This window comes from Mastomys coucha, unplaced genomic scaffold (assembly GCF_008632895.1).
Source record: "Mastomys coucha isolate ucsf_1 unplaced genomic scaffold, UCSF_Mcou_1 pScaffold8, whole genome shotgun sequence".
NCBI classification, from domain to species: Eukaryota; Metazoa; Chordata; class Mammalia; order Rodentia; family Muridae; genus Mastomys; species Mastomys coucha.
In genome coordinates this window covers 34,727,818-34,754,657 of record NW_022196914.1, presented here as the reverse complement: position 1 = coordinate 34,754,657, position 26,840 = coordinate 34,727,818, and positions in this window count along the sequence as shown.

The window sequence follows — 26,840 nt, the reverse complement described above, 5'->3', positions numbered from 1 at the left end:
TATTTATGTCTTTCTTAAACTCCTGTATCATCACCATGAGAAGGGATTTTATATCTGAATCTTGCTTTCCCAGTGTAATGGTGTGTCCAGAACTTGCAATGATGGGAGTATTGGGTTCTGATGATGCTAAGGAACCTTGGTTTGTCATATTCTTACGCTTGCCCTGCATCATCTGGTTATCTCTAGTGCTATCTGCCCTTGCTAAATCTGACTGGAGCCTGTCCTTCCTGTGATCCTGGTTGTGTCAGAACTCCTCAGAGTCAAGCTGTCTCTATGATCCTGTGATTCTGGGATCCTTTGACTCTGGGCTTGTTAGAGCACCTGGGAGTGGAGCTTCCTCTGGGTGTTTTGGGACTGGCTGCAGAGTTTGCACCCAAGGTCTGTTCAGGGCACCGGCTGGCCCACATGGGGATCTGTGGGAAATGACAGCTTGGCCAATTCCCTCTTTGCTGAGGACAGACCAGAGTTAACCTTCTTTGTGTAGATGAGACTTTGATGGAGATAGTCTTACTGCATAGAGGATCATGAGACAGGAACCATAGTCTTACAGTAGCAGAGTGTGGTAGAACAGGTCCTGAGGAAGAGGCTGCATAGAGAGAGGGTGCTGCCCAGTCTGTGTAAGGAAGGGCATTCAACCTCAGCCTAGGAACAAGCACCACAAAGAAGCAAAGGAGACAACTGTTAGGTTAGCATAGCCCCATCACTGAGCTGACAAGCATCTTCAGAAAAGCATTGGGGTTTCAATTGCTGTGAAGAGACACCATGTCCAAGGCAACTCTTATAATAGAAAATATTTAATTGGGGCTGGCTTAGTTTCAGAGGTTTAGTCCATTATTGTCCTGGTGGGAAGCATGGCAGAGTCTGGGCAGACATGGCACTGGAGAAAACTCTGAGAGTTCTACATTTTCATCTGTAGGCAGCTGAAAGAATTATGTCACTGGGCATAGCTTGAGCATATATAAGACCTCAAAGCCCAATTCCACAGTGACACACTTCCTCCCACAAGGACATACCTATTCCAATAAGGTCACACCTCTAATAGTGTTACTCCCTATGGGCCACACATTCAAACACATGAATCTATAGGGCCATTCCTATTCAAACTACCACAAGCATAAATAAACATCTGTGCCATTTCTAGTTATAACACTCTGGCATAATCGTTCAGATTCAAAGACCTTATTTGAGAGGAAAAGGGAGAGAGGGAGGGAGGAGAGTCATAAACGGGATCTGTGGTAGTTTGAATAAGAGTAGCCCCTATAGGCTCATATATTCAATGCTTAGGCATCAGGAGGTAGTACAATTTAGGATTAGAAACTCTGGAGTTTTTGGAGTAAGTATGGTGGAGGAATGTGTCACTGGAGATGGGCTTTGAGACACCCAAGCCAGGCTCAGTGGCTCCTTTTCCCTCCTGATGCCCTCGGATCTGGATATTAGAACTCTCAGCTACCTCTCCAGCATTATATTTGCCTGCATACCACCATGCTTCCCACCCTGATGAAAAATGGCCAGACCTCTGAAACTGTTAGTTTCAACTAACTTTCAGAAGCCATGGCTAATGGCTTTCTTTTGGAAGAGTTGCCGTGGCTATGGTATCTCATCCCAGCAATGGAATAAAGACTAAGACAGAGCCCTTTCTAATCTGATGAAGGACAGTTACAGAGATGCAGGCTACTATTGAGTTTAAAAGTTAGAAACTGGATGCCCTCCACTCAGGTCAGGAACAAGGCAAGCACAGTCACACATCCTCTGCTTTTGGTGCCAGGCAGAGCCATGGTCATGAGAAACACATGGAGCCAAGAAACAGCAGTGAGCTGGGCGGTGGTGGCCTATGCCTTTAATCCCAGCACTTGGGAGGCAGAGGCAGGTGGATTTCTGAGTTCGAGGCCAGCCTGGTCTACAGAGTGAGTTCCAGGACAGCCAGGGCTATACAGAGAAACCCTGTCTTGAAAAACAAAACAAAACAAAAAAAAAAAAAAAAAAAAAAAAAAAAAAAAGAGAGAAACAGCAGTTAGGCTGCCATAACCCACACACGGCAACAGTGTTGAGTTACACGTGTCCAGGAAGACCACTAGATGTGTGGTGAGTGAACTCACTAACTTTGTAGGATGCATAGTTATATTTTTAAAAATCACTTTATTTTTTTTGTGTGTCTGTTCTGTTTTTTCTTTGAGACAGGTTCTTGCCTTGTAGCTCAGGACCTTGAAATCCCAATACTCCTGGATCAGCCTTTCAAGTACTGAGGTGACAGGTGTGGGCCACCCTGCTTGGCTCATCTGCGGTTTCATATCTTAACAGCAGACAACTAGAAAACAATTCTTTTTTTTCCACTTGTAATTACATTTTTTTTTTTAAAGAAAATGAAATCTCAGGGATATATCTTCTGTATGTAAGATTTCCACACTGAAAACTGTAAAACATGTTGAGACAAAGTTAAGGGTTTAAATAAATAAGGAGACACAACCAGCTACTCTGCTTTGGAAAATCAACATAAGTAAGATGTCAGTTCTCCCTATGTGTTTATATTGCTGACAGCCCCTATCAACTCCTCTTGGTTTCTAGCATGAAAACTAATAGTTTATGTTTAGTAAACAAAGGGTTAAGCAGCCAAAGCCACCTTGGTAGTAAAGAACAATGCTAAAGGTTGGTCAAGACACAGTCAGCTTCCATGGGTTGGGAAGGCTGGCATGGGGTAGGACCCAAAAGCACAGTAAACAGGAAGTGGGGAGTGCAGCAATGGGTCCACATGTGTACACATTTGATTTTCAATAAATGGCTGAAGTGCTGGGAGAGTGCCCTGAGCAGACCTCGGGTGCAAACTCTGCAGCCAGTTCCACAACATCCAGAGGAAGCTCCACTCCCAGGCACTCTAATACACCCAGGATCAGAGGTGAGGAGGACTCAACATCTGTTCCAACACCGGGAGCAACTGGGACCAGCGGGACCAGACACACAGGAACTCTGCCAGCCAAGTGGCTCAGGTTGCTGTTTCCCAGTAAACTCAGAGGTTCTTCTTCATGATTTTTTTGGAGGTGAGAGTATAGACAGGGTTAGCCTGTCTTCAGGAAGAGCCAGGAACAAGATACTTTAGATCTGAGAAAATTCTCTGCTTAGAAAATGTTTGTATCTTAGGGTTGTTATTTCTCTTTTGAATGTTTACAGAATTACAGTGACACCAACTATCTTGAGTAATTTTATAATGAAGGGCTCATTACTTAACAACTTTAGCGGATGTGAGGCTCTTCATTTTGTCCATTATCTGTGTACTTTCATCATCTCATCTGAGTTACATCAAGGGATACAACCCTGCTCTTAAGGGCCTTTCTCAGATGCTTCTGTCAGTAGGGTCAATCATGAGATGGCTTGTTATTTCTTCAAGCTTTCTGTTTGGTAATTGCTTTCTTCTCTTTCATTCTTGCCAAGCTTTGCCAGCAGAAAGAATGGAAACAGGCAACCTCAGGATCTAGGAGGTTGGGGGGACCCTCTAGGGTGCATCAGAAACCTGGGAGGTGACACTCTCAGGAATCAAAGGGAGGGACCTTAGTTGAAATGCCTGACATTAGGGAGAGGGAACTTGTAGGGCCCACCTCCAGCAGAAAGACAGGGCATCAAGTGAGGGATGGGGTTGCCATCCCACAGTCACAGCTCTGACCCATAATTGTTCCTGTCTGGAAGAATTATAGGAATGAAGGTGGAGAGGAACCTGAGGAGGGGAGGGTCCAGCCACAGGCCCAAAGTGGGATCCAGCTCAAACGGAGGTCCCAAGGCCTGACACTATTACTGAGGTTATGGAGCACTCACAAAGGGAGACCTGTCATGACTGCCCCTCCAAAAGACCCAAGAAGCAGCTAAAAGAATCAGATGCAGATATTTGCACCCAGCCAATGGACAGGGGCAGCTGACCCCTGTTGTTGAATTAGGGAAGGCTGAGAAAAGCTGAGAAGGGCAATCCTGTAGGAGGACCATCAGTCTCAATCTGGACCTCCGAGGTCTCTCAAACACTGGACCTCCAAACAGACAGCATACACCAGCTGGTATGAGGCCCCCAACACACAAACAGTAGAGGACTTCCGGATCTGTGTTCTTTCAGAGATGGTGTGCCTAACAACCCTCAAGAGACTGGAGGCCCCAGGGGGTTTAGAGGTCAGATGGGGTGGGGGATGGGGACATTTACTGGACTCTTTTTTGGGGGGTTTTGTCATAGTTTTTCTGTTATATATCTGTTTCCACAGTGTACATTTCTAGGACTAAGTTCTTTCCTTCCTTCTTATTTCTTGAAATTTTACTAGCATTGCCTTCCTATCTGCTCCTCCAGGTGGAAGCTGAAATGGCTGATGCTCACATTATAGTATCCACAGGTAGAGCTGTAGATCTGACCTTTATGAAAACAATGAAGCAGCGAGAGTTAACAGGAAATGGAATGAGGCTGTGTACTCTCAAAGTCCCTCCAGCAGTGACATAGTGATACAATTCCTCCAGGAAAGGTACCTAAAGATTCTATCCCCAGTCAGTGACACCAGCTGGGGTATCAAGAGTTAAAATAGCTGAATTAAAGGGAGACTCTTCTCATTCAAACACCACAGAATTATAGATTAGCTATGAGTGTGTATAAGTGTATATGTGTGGGGATCACCATGCCCAGCTTTGCTGACTATATTTTTGTTCTCTGTATAGTTTAGGACAGGCAACTCAATTATAAAACACAGATCTTAAGTTAGTATTTTTTACCACTTTCAGAGTGATTGAAACATCCTTCAAGGGGTCTTTGCTGTGTGCTCCCCCATTTGATTTTTAAATGCCATGCTGATGTTTTTCATACTTTGATTACTGTAGAAATAGCTTACAGTCGTTCTAAGTGACTGATATCTGAAACCTGCCCTGAAGGCCTTTCCCACAAATCTCCATCTACCTGCATGGATTCATCCTTCCTGCTAGTTTCCCCTGGCTGACATGCACACCATGATGTCTTCACACACTGATCATTGCTTGTTGTGACTTCATTAGAGAAATGCACCAAAGAGCTTCTTGTGATATTCCAGTGGCTTCTTGCCACTTCCAGGACTCAGGCTGATGGACAGAGACTCATGGTTTCTTCTGGATTGAATTGCCATTGCTGATTCATGATGGCGTTTGTGAGTGGATTGAGCTACCACTGCCAATTCCTGTTAACTGAACTGCTGATATCCTGACAACAAAGATTGGAATCACCCCCAAAGAAATATTTCTAAACAGGTCCATATCCCCCCTTGCCCCATTAGCCTTTCCTTTCTACTACTTTTGGTGGGTGGTAGGCTAGAAAGGAGGTTAAAGCATTTAAGAACCCTTATTAAAGTAGGTTTTGAAAAATCAAGGCCTACAATCTCATTTTCACATATATTTGAACCCACCCAATGAATTACTAAATGTAAGTAGACTTTTAGAAAATAGAAAGTCTATTGGGAATTTTCCTGTAGATTCTAGTTCTTAATTATCCTTTCATTAGCTCTTTTTGTTGTTAATTTCTTGATTATTTTAGGAAGTATTTTTAAGTTCTTATTTAATTCATATGCTATGTAGATCTGTTTCTACCTTATTTTTCTTATCTAATTTTATTGACTTTTTAATATTTCTTTACATTTCCTGCAATATCCTAGCATCTGCTGAATGTGTGGCCGAGCTCCCAAGTCTAGCAATGTAATCAGCTCATCCTTCTCAGGTGCATCCTCTCTCCTGACAGGTGGATGGACTACACCATGCCAGCTTCGAACCAAGCATGCCTAGGTGAGGTTGCTGTTATAGGCAGACTCAGCAGGCTTGAGTCACCATTATATCTTGAACATTACCTCTGGGATTTTAATGAGAACCATGTACGCAGTTTTGGAATCTGGACTCTGTTGTAGACAGGAGTGCTGCAGGCCTCTGACTGCCTCTCAGCTTGCTACAGAGCATTTTTGCTCACCAGCTTGCTGTAGACCACTCCTTGCTACCCAATGTCTGTGCAATGCTTGCTGCTCAGGCTTTCCCCTTAGGCACCATGTCACTACAAGATGCTTCACTTATTTTTTTGATCCAGCCCTGAGGTTTTAGCTCATCTTGTTTGCGTTGCTTTTACTGTTCTCTAAGTCTTGGAAAGCATGAGTTTTTAAATTTATTACACCTTTCTGAAATTTTACAGTGACATATTCTCTGCTAATATCCATGATGTCTTACTTAGATATAGAAGTCCCGCCAGGCATTGGTGGTACATGCCTTTAATCCCAGCATTTGGGAGGCAGAGGCAGGTGGATTTCTGAGTTCGAAGGCAACCTGGTCTACAGAATGAGTTCCAGGACAGCCAGGGTTACACAGAGAAACCCTGTCTTGAAACAAACAAAACAAAAAACCAACCAACCAAAAAAAAAAAATACCCAAGAAATAGAAGTCTCACTGACTGTTGAGACTGCACCTTTATTACAAGAGATGTCTCTTGAATAGAGTTATTTGAGTAATTTAATGAGTTCACAGAAGGCATTGGATCTTGATGGGGACCACTCAGCAAAGACATGGTATAAGAGAAAAGCAGTCCAGGGCACCTAACCATCTGTTTAATAGAAAAATGTAGAAATATATTCTGAAGCTGTAGGCCATTGGCTGGCCTCTCCACACATCCACAATCTTCCCCAATCTATGAGTGCAGACTGCCTTGGAATGCCAGTAGGAATCTTGTGTTAGTCAAGGTTTCTATTCCTGCACAAAACATCATGGCCAAGAAACAAGTTGGGGAGGAAAGGGTTTATTCAGTTTACATCACCAAAGGAAGTCATGACTGGAACTCATACAGGGCAGGAACTTGGAGGCAGGAGCTGATGCAGAGGCCATGGAAGGGTGCTGCTTACTGGATTGCTTCCCTTGGCTTGCTCAGCTTGCTTTCTTATAGAACCCCAAACCACCAGCCCAGCAATGGCACCACCCACAAGGGGCCCTCCCCACTTGATCACTAATTGAGAAAAATGCCTTACAGCTGGATCTCATGGAGGCATTTCTTCAAGGGAGGCTCCTTTCTCTATGATAACTCCAGCTTGTGTTAAGTTGACACACAAAACCAGCCGGTACAAAGCTCTAGGTAGGAAGACCAGCTCATTGGCTGGGAAATTATTATGAAGGTCTCTCTGGAACATTCCACTGGGTCTGTGACTCAGAATTAGTTTCCAAAGAGAACCAGCATGGGCTCTCAGTCTATCCTTCTGCTTCCACCTTTACATCTAAGACATGCAGGGTGGCGCTGACTATGCTGTTTCTACCCAAAAGCCCTGCTGGCCAATACTTGCTTAGGATATGGCCAATACAACATACTTGAGAAGACTCAGGAGAAAGGAAGATGGATTCTGATGCTACAATCTCCAGCTAGGCTGGTGTGGAGTGGGAGGTCTGCTGAGAGGCTGGTACCCCAGTGACTCCTGGGAAAGACAAAAGGAAAAGCTCCCAGGGAGGCACTGGTTTGCCTGTGAACTTGACAGCAATGCAGAGGGGGCATTTCCTTGTTATCATCTGCCCAGGAGGAGCCATCCATCTCTCAGGGTATGCAGCGTCTCTGTTTAATAGCTGATAGACTGTCTCCAAAAGGCTGGTTTTGCTCTTTGTTTAAAATGACATATAATGGGGCTGGACTTATCAGTGTCTCTAAATGCGTTTTCTGTGCTCTGTCCCCACAGGGAGGGGGCAGATTTCGTCAATTTTAATGAATATGTGCAGGATTGACTTTGAACTTGGTATAATTTAATCCATCAATTTAACATTCAATGAATATGTAAAGAAAGCCACTCTGTGGATGAAAAGCAGAAGGGACATTCTTATTAATTTGAAATGGACTTGAGGAACAACATCTGCCACGGGCTATGCTGGGCATTCAGGAAGCTGCCTGAGTCTTGAAACAACTGAAAGCTGTCTGGAGCCTTTCCAGAGCCCGTGCAGTGGCAGCTCCAACTGTGTGAGAATGTAGAAGGTAGACTCGGCTGCAAAGCTCGAGGATGCTCTGGCCAAAGCATCCTGGTACTGAACTCCCATTCAGAAGGGCAGGTCCTATGGAGAATCCTGGATATAGAATTCCAGCAAAATCCTTAAGTGATATTGCACATCTGGGCTGGACAATGGACCCACTGACTCTAGACTTCTTTCATCCTAATAGTCTGTCAGAACCTTTGTGGGGGGCAGGGCTGTATAATGAAGGCATGAGGAGATAGAGGGCCTAGTGAATTCTAGTTGCAGTTGGGAACATGTATGGAATCCTTTCAGTTGCACACAGGTGTCCTGGACATCAAGGGAAGTCAGAGAGAGTATGAGGGCTGGTTTGCAAGTGGAGGATCAGTTGCAGTGTGGCTGGAAGTCTAGCTGGTGTGCAGGGCTGTGTAGGTTGGTTTACATTGCCTGAGCATTGCCTTTTTCCAGATTTGCCTCTTTGCTGGGGAAGTGTGGCTCTGTGTTCTCCCAGTTTGCTTTACACATCTGACCTCTTTTTTGTTTTCCAGCCTCTCAGTGCTGTGTATGGGATGTGTGGTACTTCTCAGTCTTTGGGAGGTATTTCTGGCCCAATGGCTCTGTCATCCAAGCCTTTTCATTTCTCATGAGATACATGTATTACTCAAAGAATCAATTCTTGGATTCTGAGGTGACTTAAGAGTATGATGTAGAAACCCAGCTTGCCCTAGAGTCCTAACAGGCACCACTAGCCATTGGTCAACATATCCAGTGACACTCAGGTTACAGTGGATGGGCTTCAAGGAAAAATCAGCTTTCCTGTCTGAACTAGGAAGTATGAGCAACCTTAGATACAAAGGGGCCATTTTCCAGCCTGAACATGGAAGGAAGACACCTTACATGTAAACTGGTGGCTGGATCAGTAGGTGTATTTCTGCTACATGTAGTTTTAGGAGACATGTACCTAAACTGACATAGTGACCACAGTGACACACTTGAATTGTTTTGCAGTTATTACTAATACTTGGCATCAGCTCTGCTATTTTTAGAGTAAACCAGCTTCCTGTCTTTTCTATCCCAGCTTTGGCAAGTACTGAAATCATTACCTTTGGCAAAGGGATGTGGGACAGGGTTAGTACAGACCAGACAGGAAGCTCTATTTCCTCTCTTCTCAGCCATAAAAACCACAGCAAGGAGAGATCTGTTAAACACATCACTCCACTTCTGCAAAAGGGACAAGAAGAAACAAGGTCAACAGGTTCTCTCTGTGTCTCAGGCTATCCTGGATTCAGCCTCCTGGTGAGTTGGGTGACAGGTATGGAGCTATATTCAATGTATCAGAACTTTTCAATTGCCATACTAAAAGTAAAGAGAAAACGAGAAAAATGCCTTCAATATTCTGATGTAAATTCTATACCTAGCCAAACTATCATGCAGATATAAGGGAAGAATAAAGGTATTTCCATCAAGTATGGTTGCAAAATACCCACTCTTAGCTGGCTGCTTCAGGGTAAGTAGCAGGAGAAAGTGTGGACTGAGTAAAGAAGAGGTCCAACTAGAAGATGGTAGAGTCCTAGTCTGGAGGAGGTAAGGCCTGATCGCAGGGTAAATATATTTAATGTAGATGGTCAAAATGGCTGAGGCGAGGGACACTTAGGACCCCAGTGCTCATGACAGTTTCCAAACCTGAAGACAGCAGACTAAGCAGAGCCAGGGACACACTGTGAAACCATCTTTCTAGACCATGTTCCTGCCACTGACTTATTAAGGATTCACAGTTGCTCCCTTTTGCAGTGTGTGTATCAGAGCTAGCTATGTTTTAATCTTAATGTGCAATAACAGCTGTCAATTGCCTAAGAACAAATTAATGCTGCTTAATCATTGTAAGTAAAGCTTCCTTCCTATGAGGGGGACCAAGAAATGGGTTTGCTGAGGCTGATTCTGTGATGTGCTTACTCTTCCAGGAAAGAGTGGGTTTATAGACACTACAGCTTCTCACCTTAAAGTATGTGTCTGAAAATCAAATGTCACTTGTCCAAATGGGGCACATAAGAGAAGACTATAAGGAACATGCCTTGGGAATTAGTCTTGCAAGTGTTGGGGACACTGGTTTTAATTGATGCACTTGTAATGCAAGAACTGTAGAGAGTCCTGCCTGCGCAATGACTGTGTGTGGTTCTTGTGGCCAGCCAAAGTAGCCATGGGGAGACCTCTTAGGGATTTTGTGGGGTCCCAAGGCTTGAGGCAGAACTTCCTCACTTCTGGTCTTACAGGAGCTTCTCATCCATGGACTCATATTATCCAAACGATTACGGTAGACCACATGGCCTGCGTAAGGTGTCACTGTCTTAATGGTATGGCAGCCTAAGGCCTCAAGACATTCACAAACCCTCCTTGCCCCAGTAGGGCTGTGCAAATGGCTCCTTCTCATTTTCATCTAGATGCAGCTTATGAAATGAAGTCCAGCACCATGGTTGAGTCTATATCCTTCTGGCCCCATTTGAGACTTGTAGAGTAGGAGGGAGACCAGCCTTTTCTGTGCTTGGGCCTTTACCAGCTCAGCCCCAAGTGATGGATCGTAATCTTTAAAATTATACTGGCAGAGGGCTCAGAGGAACACTGACTGGTAAAGTGGATAAACATGATGGATAGGGAAGCACCTAAGAGAACCCCATAGCCCTGTGGGGCATGCTGTCTTCCCAGAGGCTATGCAAACTGAGTCTCCAGGCACAGGAGGCCAATTCCCCATGGGCTAACACTCAACCAGGGCAGTGTAGAGTGCAGTGTAGGGTGTAGTGTAGGGTGCAGTGTAGGGTGCAGTGTAGGGTGCAGTGTAGGGTGTAGTGTAGGGTGCAGTGTAGGGTGCAGTGTAGGGTGCAGTGTAGGGTGTAGTGGCTTTGCCTTCAGGGTTGTATCCTTTACCTCCCTGCTATTCCTCTCTCTTTGGGGAAGAGACAAATGTGGTGGGAAATGTTATTTTTCACTTTAATGGGGAAAAAACTGTATGGAGAGAAACAGTAGGGTATCACTTCAAAAAATAAATTTATTCAAGGACTAGTGCTTGCAGCCAAGGATGTCAGGTGCCCAATTCAAACCTTTTGACCTCCACTTTCTATGTTCCCTATATGCAGGTGGAAGTGTGTTCAGCTACACGTGTGTGGTATACAGGATGTGAATGTGCATGCATCAGATGTGCTATGTGTGGAGTGTCCATATGAACTGTATGCTGTATACATGTGGTATGCCATTGTGGTGTGTGTGTGTGTGTGTGTATGTGTGTGTGTGTGTGTGTGTGTGTGTGTGTAAGTGTGTGTAGTTAGCCACAATTGCATCTGCTGTATACGCTACCCATGTTGTATTTGTATGTGTGGTATTGGAAGGAAATAAAAGTCAAGGGAACCTCACTGCTCAATCATAACTGACAACTAAACTTTGCAGTCCTCAGGGAAGATAGATCTGTACATGCCTGGCTGGGTTCTTGTCTAGGTCCTAAGCATCCAGATAGCTGAAGTACAACTGTGATTGATGACAAGGGATGTGCAGGCTTTGTTGAGCATCTCAGGCATGAAATTCAAACTCAGCAGAAAACCTGCCCCTGTTCCCAGGTCCCCTTCTGCTGTTCTAACAGATTGCTAATCCCATTCTCCTCAGGAGAACCACGGTTAAGCTAATCATCTGACCAGACTGGATTCCATCCAGTAAGCAAGCTATGCAGAACTGCTGTCAGACATTCCTGGGTCAGACCTAGCCCTGCCAAGAGACCATCCTGAGAAGGGGGATCTGAGGTCTCCAATAGCCAGAATAGGGGCAGTAGGGCACTGTCCTCTCTTTGTATCTCTCATAGCCAGGTAAGTGGCCAGAGCTCCAGCACTTCTTGACTTAGTACCTACAGGAAAGGTAAAAAGGGATTTTTTTTTCTTCCTCTGTATTCTGAACTTTCAGGGGCAGCCTAGGCCAGATCATTTCTAGTTCTAGAAAATTCTCTCAAAGATTTTCTTACCCTTTGCAGGTGTTATTTTTCCACAACTGTTGGCAGAGATCACACAGCTATCCCTCTGCAATTCCAGTGTGACAATTCCTCATGGAACAGCCATGAGAACCTGGGGATCCTCAGTGTGTGGGTTGGCTACAGATGTGGCTCTGGGACAAACACAGCAAGTAGTTTGCAGAGCCTCTCTCTCAGCAGCCTTCATGGAGAATGTTACTTACCCTGGAAGCTCTGCTCATATAAATCACACCTGCCATTTCCTGCTAAGCTGCAGCCAGAATGGCTTGTTACTGATTGACAGGTGAGATGGAATCCTAAAGATGACTAGTGATGTAGGTCATCCCAATGCAGAGCTAACACAGGTCTCTATGACCTGGCTCTAGTCACAGGAATGGCCAGTGTACCACTTTTATATCTGATAAAAGCCAGGGACCAAGCTGATCATGCTTATACAGAGAGCAGGAGTGCTGACCTTTGATGTCAAGGGCAGCTTACCTTGGATGTCTTTGGACTTACCTGATAGAGATATTCTTTAAGCAGTGTGGTGATGAGTTTACAGTGCACCCTATTTTACTTTCAATCAACTAATTCACAAACACTCACTGGGCTGGTGAAAGGTGAGGAATTTGCTGTGAAGGCAAATCTAGGCTGAATAAGTCTCTTTGGTATACTAATTCGCTTAGCACTTGCTGGAGGTGATCATGAATCTCCACCTCAATATCTAAGATGAGCAAGCCAGTGATTATAGCCTTTGGGACATCCAGGACATGACTGGCAGACACCACCTGCTAAATGCCAAAACACAAAAGAGTTACATGCCAGAAGGAGAGAAAATTCTGACAAAGTTGCTGTGTAGGTGACTTGATGGCCTTTACCTTGATATTAGAAATGAGACACTCCTGCAGATTTGAAACCAGAGGCTTAGACTCATGTCTGTATTCTAAATGTTGAAAGCTAGAAAATCTAAAAGGTCTCAATTTTTTCATGCTAGAAACAAAGGGGAAACTTCTCCAGAGAAAACCCCCATACTCAGGTCTTAGATGTTCTCCTGGAAAATCTGTTCATCATCAGATGACAATAGATAGCTAGGAAACACACAAGGAAATAAGGTACCATCTTCAGGAAACAGCACAATGGTAGGCATGGGAGTCCAGATACTGGGACAGTTAGATATGTAAGGACAGCATGTAGAAATAAACACAAGACCTGCAAGTATCAAAGGCAGCAAGCAACCTTAAAAATAATTTTACAAATCAACAGGTAACTACTATCAATACCGAATAAAAAGGTGTAGATTCTTTTTCACCTGCAACACCCCACTGCTTTTCTAGAGCACCTAGATTTGGTTCCCAGCACCCACATGATGGCTTACAACTGTCCCTAACTCTAATCCCAGGGGGTCCTATGCCCTCTTCTGGCGACTGTGGGTACTGCATGTAAGTGGTACAGACCTACACAGGCAAAACTCCCAAACACATAAATAAAAGAATAATTTGAGTCCAGATGCAGTGACAGAAAATGGGCTGCAGCTGGCTTGCAGCATTAGGAGCTGGGCTGAGGCTCTGTGCAGCTGAACCTGTTAAGCCTTTTTTTTTTTTTAAGCTATTAAGCCTGTTTGATATATGCAACATAAAAGATGACATAGGTAAAGAGAAAGTTGAGTGGAAGATCAGTGTGGAAAATTATCCAGAACACAACATAGAACCAAAAGAAATCGGAACACTGAAGCATTTAAAGACATCACTCAATCGAGTAGAAAGGCCCAGGACAACTTCTGGCTTGATCTCACAAAAGAGGTGACTGGTAGGAGAGTTAGTAGATGAGAATTATCTGGATTTGATGTCAACAATAAATCCTTAAACTCAGAAGCAGGAATGCAAACAAGATATGTAACAAGAAATTTGCATCTAAAGGTTAAGGGCAATCCAGTGGCATTGAAAGACAGGAAAATGGTTAGAGAAAAGAGATTATATAGTTCATCCTGGAGTGATGACGGATTAAAGTTATTTGATCCAAAAAATCTAGGAACTACAGCAAGGCAGACAGCTGGCTTCCCACAGGGAATATGGAGGGCAAAAGTCAGCATCAGCATCAGTTAAGCCCTGACTGAGACCAGGTGGCTGCACTGTTAGGAGGCCTGAGAAATATAGTTCAGGAGCTCTGAGTTTCATCTTATGGGAGAAAAACACCCCACAAATGTCAACAATGGGACAACTTTTCAGATCTTTCCTTTGCAGTGGTGTCTCCTGGCATCTAGAGGCATCTTGAGGGTCTTTCTTAGTCCAGTTTTTCTTTCCTAATGCAGCGCAGCTCAGCATCCGTATTTTCGGGTTAGCAATGCATCTATGGGCGTTACTTGAAAGTGAAAAATAGAGTTAATCGTTTTAGGGGTAAGCTATTTCAGGACTGAGTGACATGTTTTGAGATCTTATTACAGATGGTTGTGAGCTACCATGTGGTTGCTGGGAATTAAACTCAGGACCTCTGGAAGAGCAGACAGTGCTCTTAACCGCTGAGCCATCTCTCCAGCCCCCATGCCCACCTTTTTATGTGAGTTCTGGGATCTAGACTCATGTCTTCATGCTTTCATGACTTATATTTTACCAACAGAGCCACCTCTGCAGCCCCATTCTGAGATTTTTCTGGGGGAAGGACAACTTGATCACAGAGTCTGGCATGAAGGGTGTGATGCAGGAACTTTTTCTTTGTTTCCCATCTCCATGCTTCTTTCCTGTCTTCCAGGTTGGCCTGTGGAGAGGCTTGTATCCCTGTCTCTGGAAGCCTCACTCCTGTGTCTCTGATTTCTTGATTTTTCTCAGTGTGTAGCTAGGCATCCTTTCCTCTGTATGTGGAATTTTCCCTTCTGTAGACTCACATCTGGACGACCTTTCCCTGTTTAGATTTTGGGGTGCTGTCCTTGTCTGGGGTGGATTTTCACTGGAGTTCCCACCTTACACAGAGCAGGAGTACTCTGGTCTTACTAGCCATTTCCCCATGGTCACCATGCTCGTCATGCAGGGCTTCCTTTGGACAAGAACACTCACTTTGTACACATGACACCTGGCATCGATTTACTGCTAGACGGTAATTTGGGGATGATAGAAAGAAAAAGTATTTTCCCTCTATTACATCTAAGTTACATACATGATGAAGCTGCCAGACTGTGTGAATGGATATGAAGAGGTTGGGAGATTCTATCTGGGGAATAAAGGTATCCAGGCTGTGCGGGCTACAGAAAGCTTGAGGGTCTAAGTCATTCTGTGGGCTTTTCTGTGGCAAGTTTGTGGTTAGAAATCCTGCCCGGTGCCACTGGTGGTGACTGCAAGTCTGCATCTTCCAGTCCTGCACACTAGCCACTGGGTCTTCCCAAGTACAATTGTATCAGGTGACTCTGGGTCTCATAGGCTCCATGGGGAGCAATGCTATTCACATCAGATGCCACGTACACAAACACCTCTATCAGGCCACCCTCTCTGTGTCTCTCCAGTCCACATGCCTCTGCCCCTCAGATATGCCTAGGCTGCTTCTACCCTTCACTCACCCTTTCTTTGAGGTCACCCTATGAGTTCCAAGTTGGTAGGTTCAAACTGAGCCTATGGCCTGTCTATCTGTGTACTCAGAATGACAAGCTCACCCCTGAAAGTGCTCAGGTAAAGAGTAGGTAACCAGTGTCCACGCATGCTTGAAAACAAGGATCTTGTATCCCTCATAAAAGCATCCTCCAGTCCTGAGATTCTGAATTCTGGTTGCTTTGGGCAGCCTGCTCGCTTAGCTTAACCAGGCACATAAAAGTAACTAACTAATCAGTAGCTCTCCTCAAGTGGTCTTGCTCCTTCTCAGTTGTCAGATTGTATCCGATTTGTGTATTCATTGATACTTCCCTGCTGTTTGTCTGAGTAGAGCCTGGAACCTCACCGGATTGGAGGTGCATGAGAAATAGAACAGGCCTTTATTTCTCTCTTTGTGTGTCCAGTGCTTATTTCTATGCACACACAGTAGAGCCCCACAGTAGATGCTTAAGACATGTAGGAGGTGGGCTACCAGGAGTAAGGAAGGGGAGGCAAGAGGCATGGTCTAAACAGCAATCCCTGTGGCGCCCAGGGGAAGCTGCTGTTCCCAAGTCCTCCGCCACCCCTTCTTGGAGGGCAGGTGTTTGGGGGCAATGATATGAAACCTGCTTCCTTCTCCATTTCTTTCCTGCCATTCCTAATAAGCTATATTTTAATTTAAAACAGCAATTTGCAGTGCAATTCATTTACAGCAACACAATCCATCGTGATCACAGGGCCATAAATTTGTGTTTTAAGTAATTTTTAATGCTTGTAACGGCCGGGTCTCTGAAGTGTGGAAATAGCTAACATTTTTCACCTCATGCAGTCAAGGGAAAAAAAAAATCTCTGCTCTTTAATTACATAACCACCAAAGACAGCATAGACTGGGCAGGGCAGTTATAATTGCACAGTAAGAAATGATTTGCCTAAGAATACTGCAAAGCTTTAAATGTAAACACGGAAATACCGGAATCCCGAAGGTGCGGCTTGGAGCAGAAATATTCAGATTGAGAAGTTAAGTCAGACTGATTAAAAGGAGTTAGGAAGGCAGGCTTCTAGGAGAAATGGAACTTTTCCTTCTAACCCAAAAGAGATACATTCAAATAGGGGAAAGGAAAGGATTGTTTCTGTTAAGCCTGGAGAGCCCAACTGGGCTCATGCTGGCTGCAGCAGCCAGTGGAGGTCACCAGCTACAGTCCTCTATGCCCTCCCCTCTCTGCTGTCACCAGCTACAGTCCTCTATGCCCTCCCCTCTCTGTGGTCACCAGCTACAGTCCTCTATGCCCTCCCCTCTCTGCTGTCACCAGCTACAGTCCTCTATGCCCTCCCCTCTTTGTGGTCACCAGCTACAGTCCTCTATGCCCTCCCCTCTCTGCTGTCACCAGCTACAGTCCTCTATGCCCTCCCCTCTCTGCGGTCACTAGGGATCCCTTTCTCCTTGGAATAGAACTCTAAGGGGGTTAGGTCATCTGTGTCCATGTAGCTGACACCTCTCATCTTGTGGCAGAACCTGCTTGCATAAGAATTCCTGGTACCCTCAGCCATCAGACAAGTGGGGATGCGAGCAGAGCTTCTTAAACAGGGCTCCCCTAAAGCTGGAAAGTGCAAAAGGTTTCAGGATTTGCAGCCAAAAATTAATTCAAAATCAACTGCACAATGGCGAGGTGTCTTCAGCAAGGCTCGTCTGTAGAAGGGGGGGTGAATACGGAGGTCACCTGTATCCCTCTGGTTTTCCTACCAGGATTAGCATGGAGGGGCTGAAGTGACCTGAACATTGTGAAGGGGTGAAGAGAAGGTGCGAAGTCTTGGCCTCATGTGTAGGGCTTGATCAAGTCTCCAGTTTAGGTGGGAGTGTAGCCACCTCAGGTTTGAGGGAGATGTAGACAGACACCCTAACTAGATCCAGCAGGTCACTGAGGGGAGGCTAAGACACAGGTCCAACCTGTTGTGAAGAGGCCTGGATATCTTTTGACTTGTGGGCTATGTGGGATCAGCCTCTGTCCTGGGCCTCAGATACTCAGCGGTGCCTTCATGTCAGGGGCTGTGTAGTGTTAGGAAACAGCAGCAGAAGGTGGTCTGGGCTTTTGTGCAGCTAAAAGCTACCAAAATGAACTAAGGAAGCAGAAAAAGACACTCAGAAATGTGGTGTGTACACTGTGACCTGCATGGGGACCTAACACTTTGGTCCTGGGTCAATTACTTGGATGATTTACCGCCAGGCACCATCTGTTGATGGAGGTGTGAATGCCAGTCCTGAGGCTCCAGCTTACCAGGAGGCAGATCTGAAACATTGCTGCCCCAGCTTAGAGATGCACATAGCAATGCCTTATCTCAGATGGTCCCAAATCCCATGGCTCTGTTGTGAGAAAGACATGACTTTGCCTTGGGCCTTCAGATTTTCCTGTGCCATGGCAGGTAGCCCTTGAGACCAACCTGTAACCACTTCTCTCTAATACATTCAAGCTATGGGATTCTGTCTCATGTTGTGGTCTCAGCACAAGACTGTGTCAGGGATTGTGAAAGAAAGACTGTGCCCCTGGCTCCATAGTTGGAAGAAGACGTCCGCCCCTTGGTCTCAGAAATCTGTAGCCAGATGAGCAGCTACTGTCTCCTGGGTGACCTTGACTCATCCAAGCCATTCAAACACACTGCTGTGAGTGTGAGACCTAGAGTAAACAGATCCACTTCAGGATCCAGGGATTCTCCAAGTGTCTTCAGAGCAAGATGAGAGTCTGATGTCTTTGCTGTCTCATTCCCCCTCATCTGATTCCTGAGCTCTGCTTTCTGAGTGCACGGCCCATCTCACCTGATGCAGAGCTAAGCAGGAAGAGTACTACTAAATACGTCAGTAGAAGCTATTAAAACCACAAGACACATAACTGTCAGGGACAGCAGCAGCGGCTTCTGTGTTTTTTTAGCTCCTGCCTGTTTTGTGCAAGCCCACTGGAAGTATAGATGTTCTGGAAATGGTGTCTGCCATGGGAACCTACCATTTGAGTAGAATGATGACCGCAGTCTGACTTGTCCTCAAGGTCTCAATGGAGCGACCATTGCTCGGATAATAGGTGATTCTCGAGCACCTTTTGTTTAATAGAAGAATCGTGGTTGTCTGATGCAGCCTGGGGAAGGCCAGTGTTGCTTCATGCCACTGCTGGCCATTCTATCCTTCTGTCTGTCATTGATCTATGTGGCATGAAAATAAAGGATGCATACAAAACATAAAGGCTGAGGAAATGTGTGTCAGAGAGAAGCAGCCTGTGCGGGACACCCCCTTATCTGCATGTGCAGGTCGGCCAGATTCATCAATGCAGACTCAGCCCAAGTCCAGGCTGCAGGGTGCTGGAGGAGAGAGAGGCAAGCAGGTGGAGGACACCACACACCACACATCTTGTAGCAAAGTGCAGCTGCGTTCCGTTTAGAAATTTCCATAAGGGGCAGGGGCAAAGGCTCTGTAATAATTTTAAGGACATTTCCCAAATGTTTATTTAGATAAAAGATGGATAACGGTAAGTCTCCAGAACCCACGGCCCGATAACTAGGTTTTATTAATGACCTGCCATATGCCAGGGCTGGATAATTAAAGTTTTTCCCCCAAAGGAAGAGAGTGGACAAATTTATTTGATGCTTTGATAACCGGAGACACTGGTTGAAAACTATTGATATAATCGGAGCTCATTCGATTTGCTCAGGACAGTCGTTCCTATCAGCTAATTTCACCTGTGAATAGTTAATTGTCCCCCGAATGCATATGGGTGAGCCATTAATAAAATTTGACTATGTCATAGTTTCTTTGACACACACATGCGCCTTTTATCTCCTGGATCTCTTTCTTAGTCTTTCTTCCTTTAAAAAATGCGTTCTTTCCCATTTTCTTTCTTTAAAAATGACTCTAGGGAAGATGGATGTCGGCCGTGGGATTCTGCAGCAGTACCACCCATTTGCTGGAGCCTAGGTGCAGATAAGTCCAGAATGAACCCAGGACAGGTAGGGATGCTGAGGCACCCCTGTCCAGTAGAGAGGCTGCTGCCTTCTGACCACACCTGTCTGCCTGTGGGGCAGAGATTGCATGAGCATAGGAGATAGCCAGTACCTGCAGCTGAGGACTTGGCAGCTGAAGCAGCTCAAGGTGTGTATCCAGGCATTGTTCCCTGAGAATACACCCCAACAGAACGGGGCCTAATTCTGTTCTCACGGAGTTCCTGAGCCCAAGGAAGCCAATAATTTCTCATTTGTGTTTTCTCAGGTGTAAAATGGTATTGATATCTACTCTAGTGAGGCATTAAATGCAATAGTTTTACGTGACTCTCGGAAAACATCCCAGGATAGGAAGGCACCCCAAAGTGCCAAGTGGGTCCTGCTTGTTCCCCAGTTCGCCTGGTGGTGGTATGTTTACAGTAAACACTGTATCTGTTTGCTCTGATTTCATAGGATGGGAATGTGTTTAGTACCTCCTTCAGTTTACACTTAGGGGGTTGTGTATCTTCTTGGATCCTGGGCTGTGGACATACATAGAACCCCCCTTCAGTCCTAGATATGTGGGCGGGCTCAAAGAACTATGTGGGCACAGCCAGATTGGAAGCATGGTTGTCCAGGAAGTAAGGGCTGAAGCCATCTGCAGGGGACACTGTTCCCTGGAATGTGGAAGACCCTGAGCCAAGGTGGGCTGTGTAGACTAGAGGGGTCCCCACAAGGCTGTGTGCGCCTCCTGTCAGTTGGTAAAACATAACTGCTTTAAAAAGAAAACCTTTTTATTGATTCTTTGTGAAATTCGCATCGTGTAACCTGATCCCACTCATCTCCCCATCCCTCCATATTCATCCTCTGCCCTTGCAGCCCCCTCCAAAAGAAAACAAACAAGCAAACAAGTAAAAAACAACGTTCTGCTATGGAAGCTGTGGTGTGTCCCACAGTATACACCCTTTCGCCAAAACAGCTTTGCTTGCATGCTTTTATCTTTGAGGGAGAGACCAGATTCCAGAATAAAATCCTGACTACTATGGCCCACAAGGTCTCCAAGCCTCACAGGCCCTGACTTCTTTCCCTTAGGTGTCTGTTTTCTTCTCTCTGTACTCTGTCCATAGTCCTTTGGTCACCTGGGGGCTTTTTCTTAGGGACAGCCTAACATGCCCACCCTATGCAGTGTGGACAGACCTTCTTGGCAGGTGTCTTAAGGCTTTACTGCTATGAATAGATACCATGACCAAGGCAAGTCTTATAAAGAAAAATATTTAATTGGGGCTGGTTTACAGGTTCAAAGTTCAGTCCAGTATCATCAAGGCGGGAACATGGCAGCCTCCAGGCAGGCATGATGCAGGAGGAGCTGAGAGATCTACATCTCCATCTGAAGGCTGTTAGCAGAATACTGACTTCCAGGCAGCTATGACTAGGGTATTAGAGCCCACACCCACAGTGACACACCTACTCCAACAAGGCTACACCTCCTAATGGTGTCACTCCCTGGCCCAAGCATATACAAACCATCACAGCAGGTCTCTGTTCCAGTGGCTTTCTGTATGGACCCAATGTTTTGTTTGTGTCCCATTGGCTCTCTGTGTGGACCTAATGTCCTATCTGTCTCCCAGTGGCTCTCTCCATATGGACCTGATGATTTGTTTGTGTCCCAGTGGCTCTCTGTGTGTAGACAGACCTTATACCCTGCATCAGTCTCTTCCTACTCTCCATCACATTGCTGGCCTTTCTCCATAACTCTTCATGTACAGCTATACCACATGAGCAGGACCCTTCTGTGTCCTCAGGAAGTATTGCTTGTCAGGCACCTACTAAGGGGACAGTGGAGAGCATTGGAATGCTTAAGTCTGAGTGAAGTGATCCTAGAGTCCTGAGCTCTCCTGCAATGTCAACACCTGTTCCTTCTTTCTCCCTGGCCTATGCCTTGAATGTGCCTTGATCTGCGGGATCAGGTTGTTCCTGCAGAGGATACTAGATGAAGAATGCCCAGGCTGTGCTTGATCTCTTCTTGGACTTCATCTCAGGGACAGGTAGTCTCTCTGGGAACAACCTTCCTGAAAGACAACATCAGGAAGCATTAACTCAGAGGTCCTATTACAAACTATACCTTAGTCACTGGGTAGATAGGGTCCTCCAAGCTTCAGTGGACCTATATGTGAATAAAGGTAGTGGGGCTGCCTTGAGGGGTGTGTGGATGATGGTAGGTAGTGTAAACTGGGAGAGGGGAGATGGTGAAGGGAGGCAAGGTATGGGCTGGGGTCTGAGTTTAGCTCTATGGTGGGATCAGGGGAGGAACCTGGTTGCAGAGCTCTCTGTGTGGCTCAAGGGTTGGGATGAACCCTGAATTTAATACTAGTCCCTCTGGCAGAGGTGGGGAACAAAAGAAGGAGTCTCTAGAAAGTAATTTTCCTCATAATCACAAGATTATGAATCCCTCTTTTTGTGGAAGGTTGTCTGGACTCTCACCAGTGGACTAAGACTTCTTGGTCTGGCTGGGTGAGGTGCCTAGTCCTTACCCTAATACACGAGTCCCCTTTAGCCTTTGGTCTGGAAGTAGGAGCTAGGGATGCAGTGGGAATTTGGGGCTTATGGGTAGGCTGTGTGAGGGATGGGCATGCTCCCAGAGTTCCCTAGAGTTTTGTTTGACATACCCGGGCTCACTGGCTTGGAGACTGTGCTGAGAGAGGCAGAGCCTGATGTCACAGCATGCCCACAGTGGGGCAGGGATGGATGCACATCCTCAATGTTTTACAGGCCAGGCTAGCAGGACCCACAAGCTCAGGTTGAGCTGTTTCAGGCTGGCCTGCTCTAGTGTAGGCATTCAGTCCTTGCCCTGGCTTTCAGGGAGGGGTTCCAACAGAGCAGGACTTAACCCTTCAACCCTTCAAGGACAGGCAATGGCCCCTTAAGGAGGATGCAGGGTCTGTGAACACAAGAGGGTGTCTCAAAGTGTGGTCACAAGTGGATGTCAGTTCCCACTGCCTACATTCCAGGAGAAAGACCCAGGATAAGTGCCAGCACTCACAGAAAAGAATCACCAGAGAAGTAAGGCGATTACTTACGGTGTGGTTCTTATTGTCTAATCTTCACTTGTTATCATGTGAATGAATGACAGACTCAACCCAGAGCCCAGAGCTGTGTGTGTGTATAGGTGTGGGTATAGGAATGAATCTGCACTTAAGACCCAACCATGCATACTTGTGGTGAGGGCAAGTATGGATTTGGGTAACCCCTGACATGAGACAGCAACTGTATGCTGCTCTACTAGGATTCAGAGAAGAGCAAATCCGGGTGAGAACAAACTGCCCATCATGTGGAATCCATCACTGGTGCTGAGAACAAACACCCCAGGTGCTTCAAGATCCAGGCATTGTCCACAAGTCTGACCTCCACGGACCTGGTCTTGGTATGCTATCTGTGAGTCTGGCCTTGGTCTGTGACTCCCAAGGCCCCAAGGTCCAGACCTGACACTGACACAAAATATTTTCTAGCAAGTCTATACTCCCCAGTAGGCCCTGACCACTCTGGTAAAAATATCCATCTTGAATGGAAGCTGCTGAAAGACATGGGAAGCAGGGCCCACAAATGTTTGTGCCCAAGTGGCACCTCAGGTGCCATGCTGTGGGAAAGGGCAAGTCAGTGGGGAAGGAAGGGACATTCTCTACCTATGAGGTTCTCCTCCAAAAGACAGAGGTTAGGGACATGCAAGTCTGTGAACACATCTCCACGAGGATAAATGTCTCAGTGGGCTGACTCTAAACCCCAGAGACCCACCATCCTCACTACCATTTTTAGCTGCGTGTTATTCAAAGTCCTGGTGTTGAATATAAGATGAAGCTGGTGACCCACTTCCAGAGCAATGCAGGAGTCAGTGTGCATGGCTTCCAGAGCCAGGACACAGCACATATGCTACCTCCTGTTCTTTCTGGGATCATTCACTGAAGGCAGCAGCTGCTGTACCCTGAGGCTCCCGAAGACTGTGGGGAGCCCGCAGGGCAGAGGCTAAGCCCCTGCAGGCAGAGTCGCTGGGGTGGCCTGCACCTAGTCAGGCTTCCCATAGGATGGAGAGAGTCTAAGTGCTGTCTTTTGAAGGATGCTGAGGCAGATCTGGCCAGCTGCAGGCTCTCAATCTGATAAGCAGAAATAATGTGAAATCTGTGTTGGGGTGGATCTGGGACAACTTGCCTTAGCTTGATGTGAGTGCTGCAAATCCAAACACAGACCACCACAACCGCTCAGTCAATGCTTTACGGGCTGAACCATTGGCCCAGCTCCAGATCTCATTTATATTAAGAGCCGTTTGCGTCTTTTGGACTCCAGGCCTTTATTAGCTGTGCCTGTTGGGAATATCTTCTAGCCTGTGACCTGATCCTCACTCTTCTCTTTTCAGAGAAGTTTCTATTTTAATGAAGTTCATACCATCAATTATCCAGTTCCTACTTCTTGCTGTAAATAGTTATCACTGCGCTTGAAACATTAAGCTTTCCCTCTCTATTGCAATCCAGGAGTCTTGTGGCTTTGCACTCTATGCAGATGGCGCGTTTTGAATCATTTTTGTGGAGTGCGTATGCCTTCGCCTGCAGACAGCGAGTGCTCCGGCACTCTTTGTTGAGAAGGCTACCTTTCCTCTACTGAGCCTTTGCTCCTCAGTGAAAGGACAGTGGACTACGTTCATGTAGGTTTATTTCTGGGCCTTCTGCTGTGTTCCATTGTCCTAATTATTTATGCTTTTATAGTACCATGCCACCATAATTACTATTTTATGCCAACCTGGCTCTTTGACCATTCTCCCGTACGTAGTTAATTATTCTGGGTTTTTTGCCTCTCCTTATAAACTTTAGGATCAAGTTTGGTAGACATAAAATAGCTTGTTGAGATATTAATGAAATTGCTTTGAACCTATAGAACAAAGTTGGAAGAGCTGATGTATTACCAATACTGTATTATCCTTCCTATGACCCTGGGCTGCTTTTCTGTTTATGTAGTTCTTCGACACCTCGGTGAAGTCAGCATATTACAGAATACTCAGACTGTCAGCATAGGTGGACTGCATATCTACTCGAGCAGAGGTGGACTGAATGACTGGAACTTGAAATTCAGTGAGTGACATGCTCTAGTGACTGTGCTAGGGACGGGATGGAGACCCGGAACTCTTCTGGAGAGTGGTATTTCTCAGAGTGGATTTCCTGATGAGCTTCACATTTTGTTCCATTTTCCTTCGTTTTGTTTTTTTCTTGGCTCTGCATTTTGAAGCACAAATTGTTCTCTTTTCAAACACTAAAAAAAAATATTTGGTAGAATTCACCAATGAAACCACCTATGTGCTTGGTGCTATTTGGAATTTCCTAATATATTTAAACCTGTGCAGACCATTTATAATTTACACGACTTTTGGACAATTGTATCTTTCAAGTAATTATCCAATTTCAACTAGATTATCAAATATTATAGATACAAAGTTGTTCAAAGATTCTATTTCTGTGGTGACGTCTCTTTTGAGAGCCTTATCAATTTATTAACATTTCCACATAACTAACTTTCTAATCTGTTAATTTTGTTTTTAATTTTATTGATTTTGCTTTAATTTTTATTATTTGTTTTAATTATTTTATATTTACTTATTCTTTTGAAAAATTTCCCCAAGGTTCATGTTTTTACTATGGAGTTTGGATCTTTATTTTATAAAGTATATAATCACTTGTAATTTCCCTTAAACACTTCTTTTGCTCATTTTATAAATGTTGATAATTGCATTTTCATTTTTATTATGGTTAGAACCATTTGTTAAAGTTTGTTTGATATTTCTTCATTGATTTGTGTGTTATTTATAAGTACGCTGTTTAATCTCCAAGTATTTGGGAAATTTTCCAAATACCTCTCTGATTTCATTTCTAGTTAAAAGGTTATTGCGATCTGGGAGCAGATATGGAAGTATTTCTATTCTTTAAAAAAAATTGTGGATGTGTTTTATGTTCCAGGATGTGGTCTCCCTTGGAGAATGTTCCATGTGAGTTGGAGGTTATTGTGTGATCTGCTGTTTAGTCAGTGGTGCGCAGAAGCCCACTAGATGCAGGCAATCTTCTGGATTTCCCTGCATGGTTTAGTGATGGCATCTGAGGTGTGCACATTAAATATTTATGTGTATTATTGAGGACTGACAAGCTTAGCATTAACTCAATGTCTTTCTGATGATGACCCTTGCTCTACAGTCTGCTCACTCTGAAGTTATGTGGTGACTTCTGGCTTCATTCTATTCCTGTTAGTGTGGCATATTTTCCCATTTTTAAAAATTTGTATCTTTCTTTCTTCCTTTCTCTCTCTCTCTCTCTCTCTCTCTCTCTCTTTCTTTCTTTCTTTCTTTCTTTCTTTCTTTCTCTCTTTTTGGTTTTTCGAGACAAGGTTTCTCTGTGTAGCCTTGGCTGTCCTGGAACTCACTCTGTAGACCAGGCTGGCCTCGAACTCAGAGATCCACATGCCTCTGCCTCCCAAGTGCTGGGATTTAAAGGCATGTGCCACCACCGCCCAGCTTATAAAGTGGATTTTTAAAATTATGCATGATTGGGTCTTATTTTTTATTTATTTATTTATTTTTGTTTTGTTTTGTTTTGAGTCAGGGTTTCTCTGTATAGCCCTGGCTGTTCTGGAACTCACTCTGTAGACCAGGCTGGCCTCGAACTCAGAAATCTACCTGCCTCTGCCTCCCAAGTGCTGGGATTAAAGGCATGCACCATGACTGCCTGGCTGGGTCTTATTTTTTTATTCATGGTCAGATATCTTCTGTTTGAGGTCATCGACAACATGGTTGTCTTGGTATCTACCGCATCTGTTGTGTTCTTAGTTTTGGTTTTGTTCATACTTGGTCCTTCATGTTTTTCCTGACTTTTACAGTTTCATTTGGGTTTTGTTTTTTTTGTTTTTTTGGTTTTTTTTTTGTGTGTGTGTGTGTGTGTGTTCTCTATTCTTTCCTTACCATAGCAATTATATATTTATTTTACGGTTTTCGTGCCTTTTCCAGAGTAAAAAATACACATGCACAACATTATTTTAAGTTGAAGTCCATTTTCTCATAACACTGTCCTGCCTAACAGGCAATGCAAGTATCCCATAATAGAAAATAGCTCTAGTATTTCTTCCCCATCCTTGCTGCCACAAACGTCTTTTAATACACACCCATAGCTATATGTTGAAGCATACGCACCTGGACACATGGCTGGTGTTAATTTGAACAAACATTTTCTTAGGGCAGATCTGTAAGTAACAGAGCTCTTCTGTTTGCTTTTCTCCTTTGTTTTTGAGGAGACATTAACAAGACACAGAGTTACATGGGTGATTCCATGCCACGCACACCTGCGTGATGGCGGTATTTGAGGTGAAAACTTCAAGGAAAGTCAGCCTCCTGC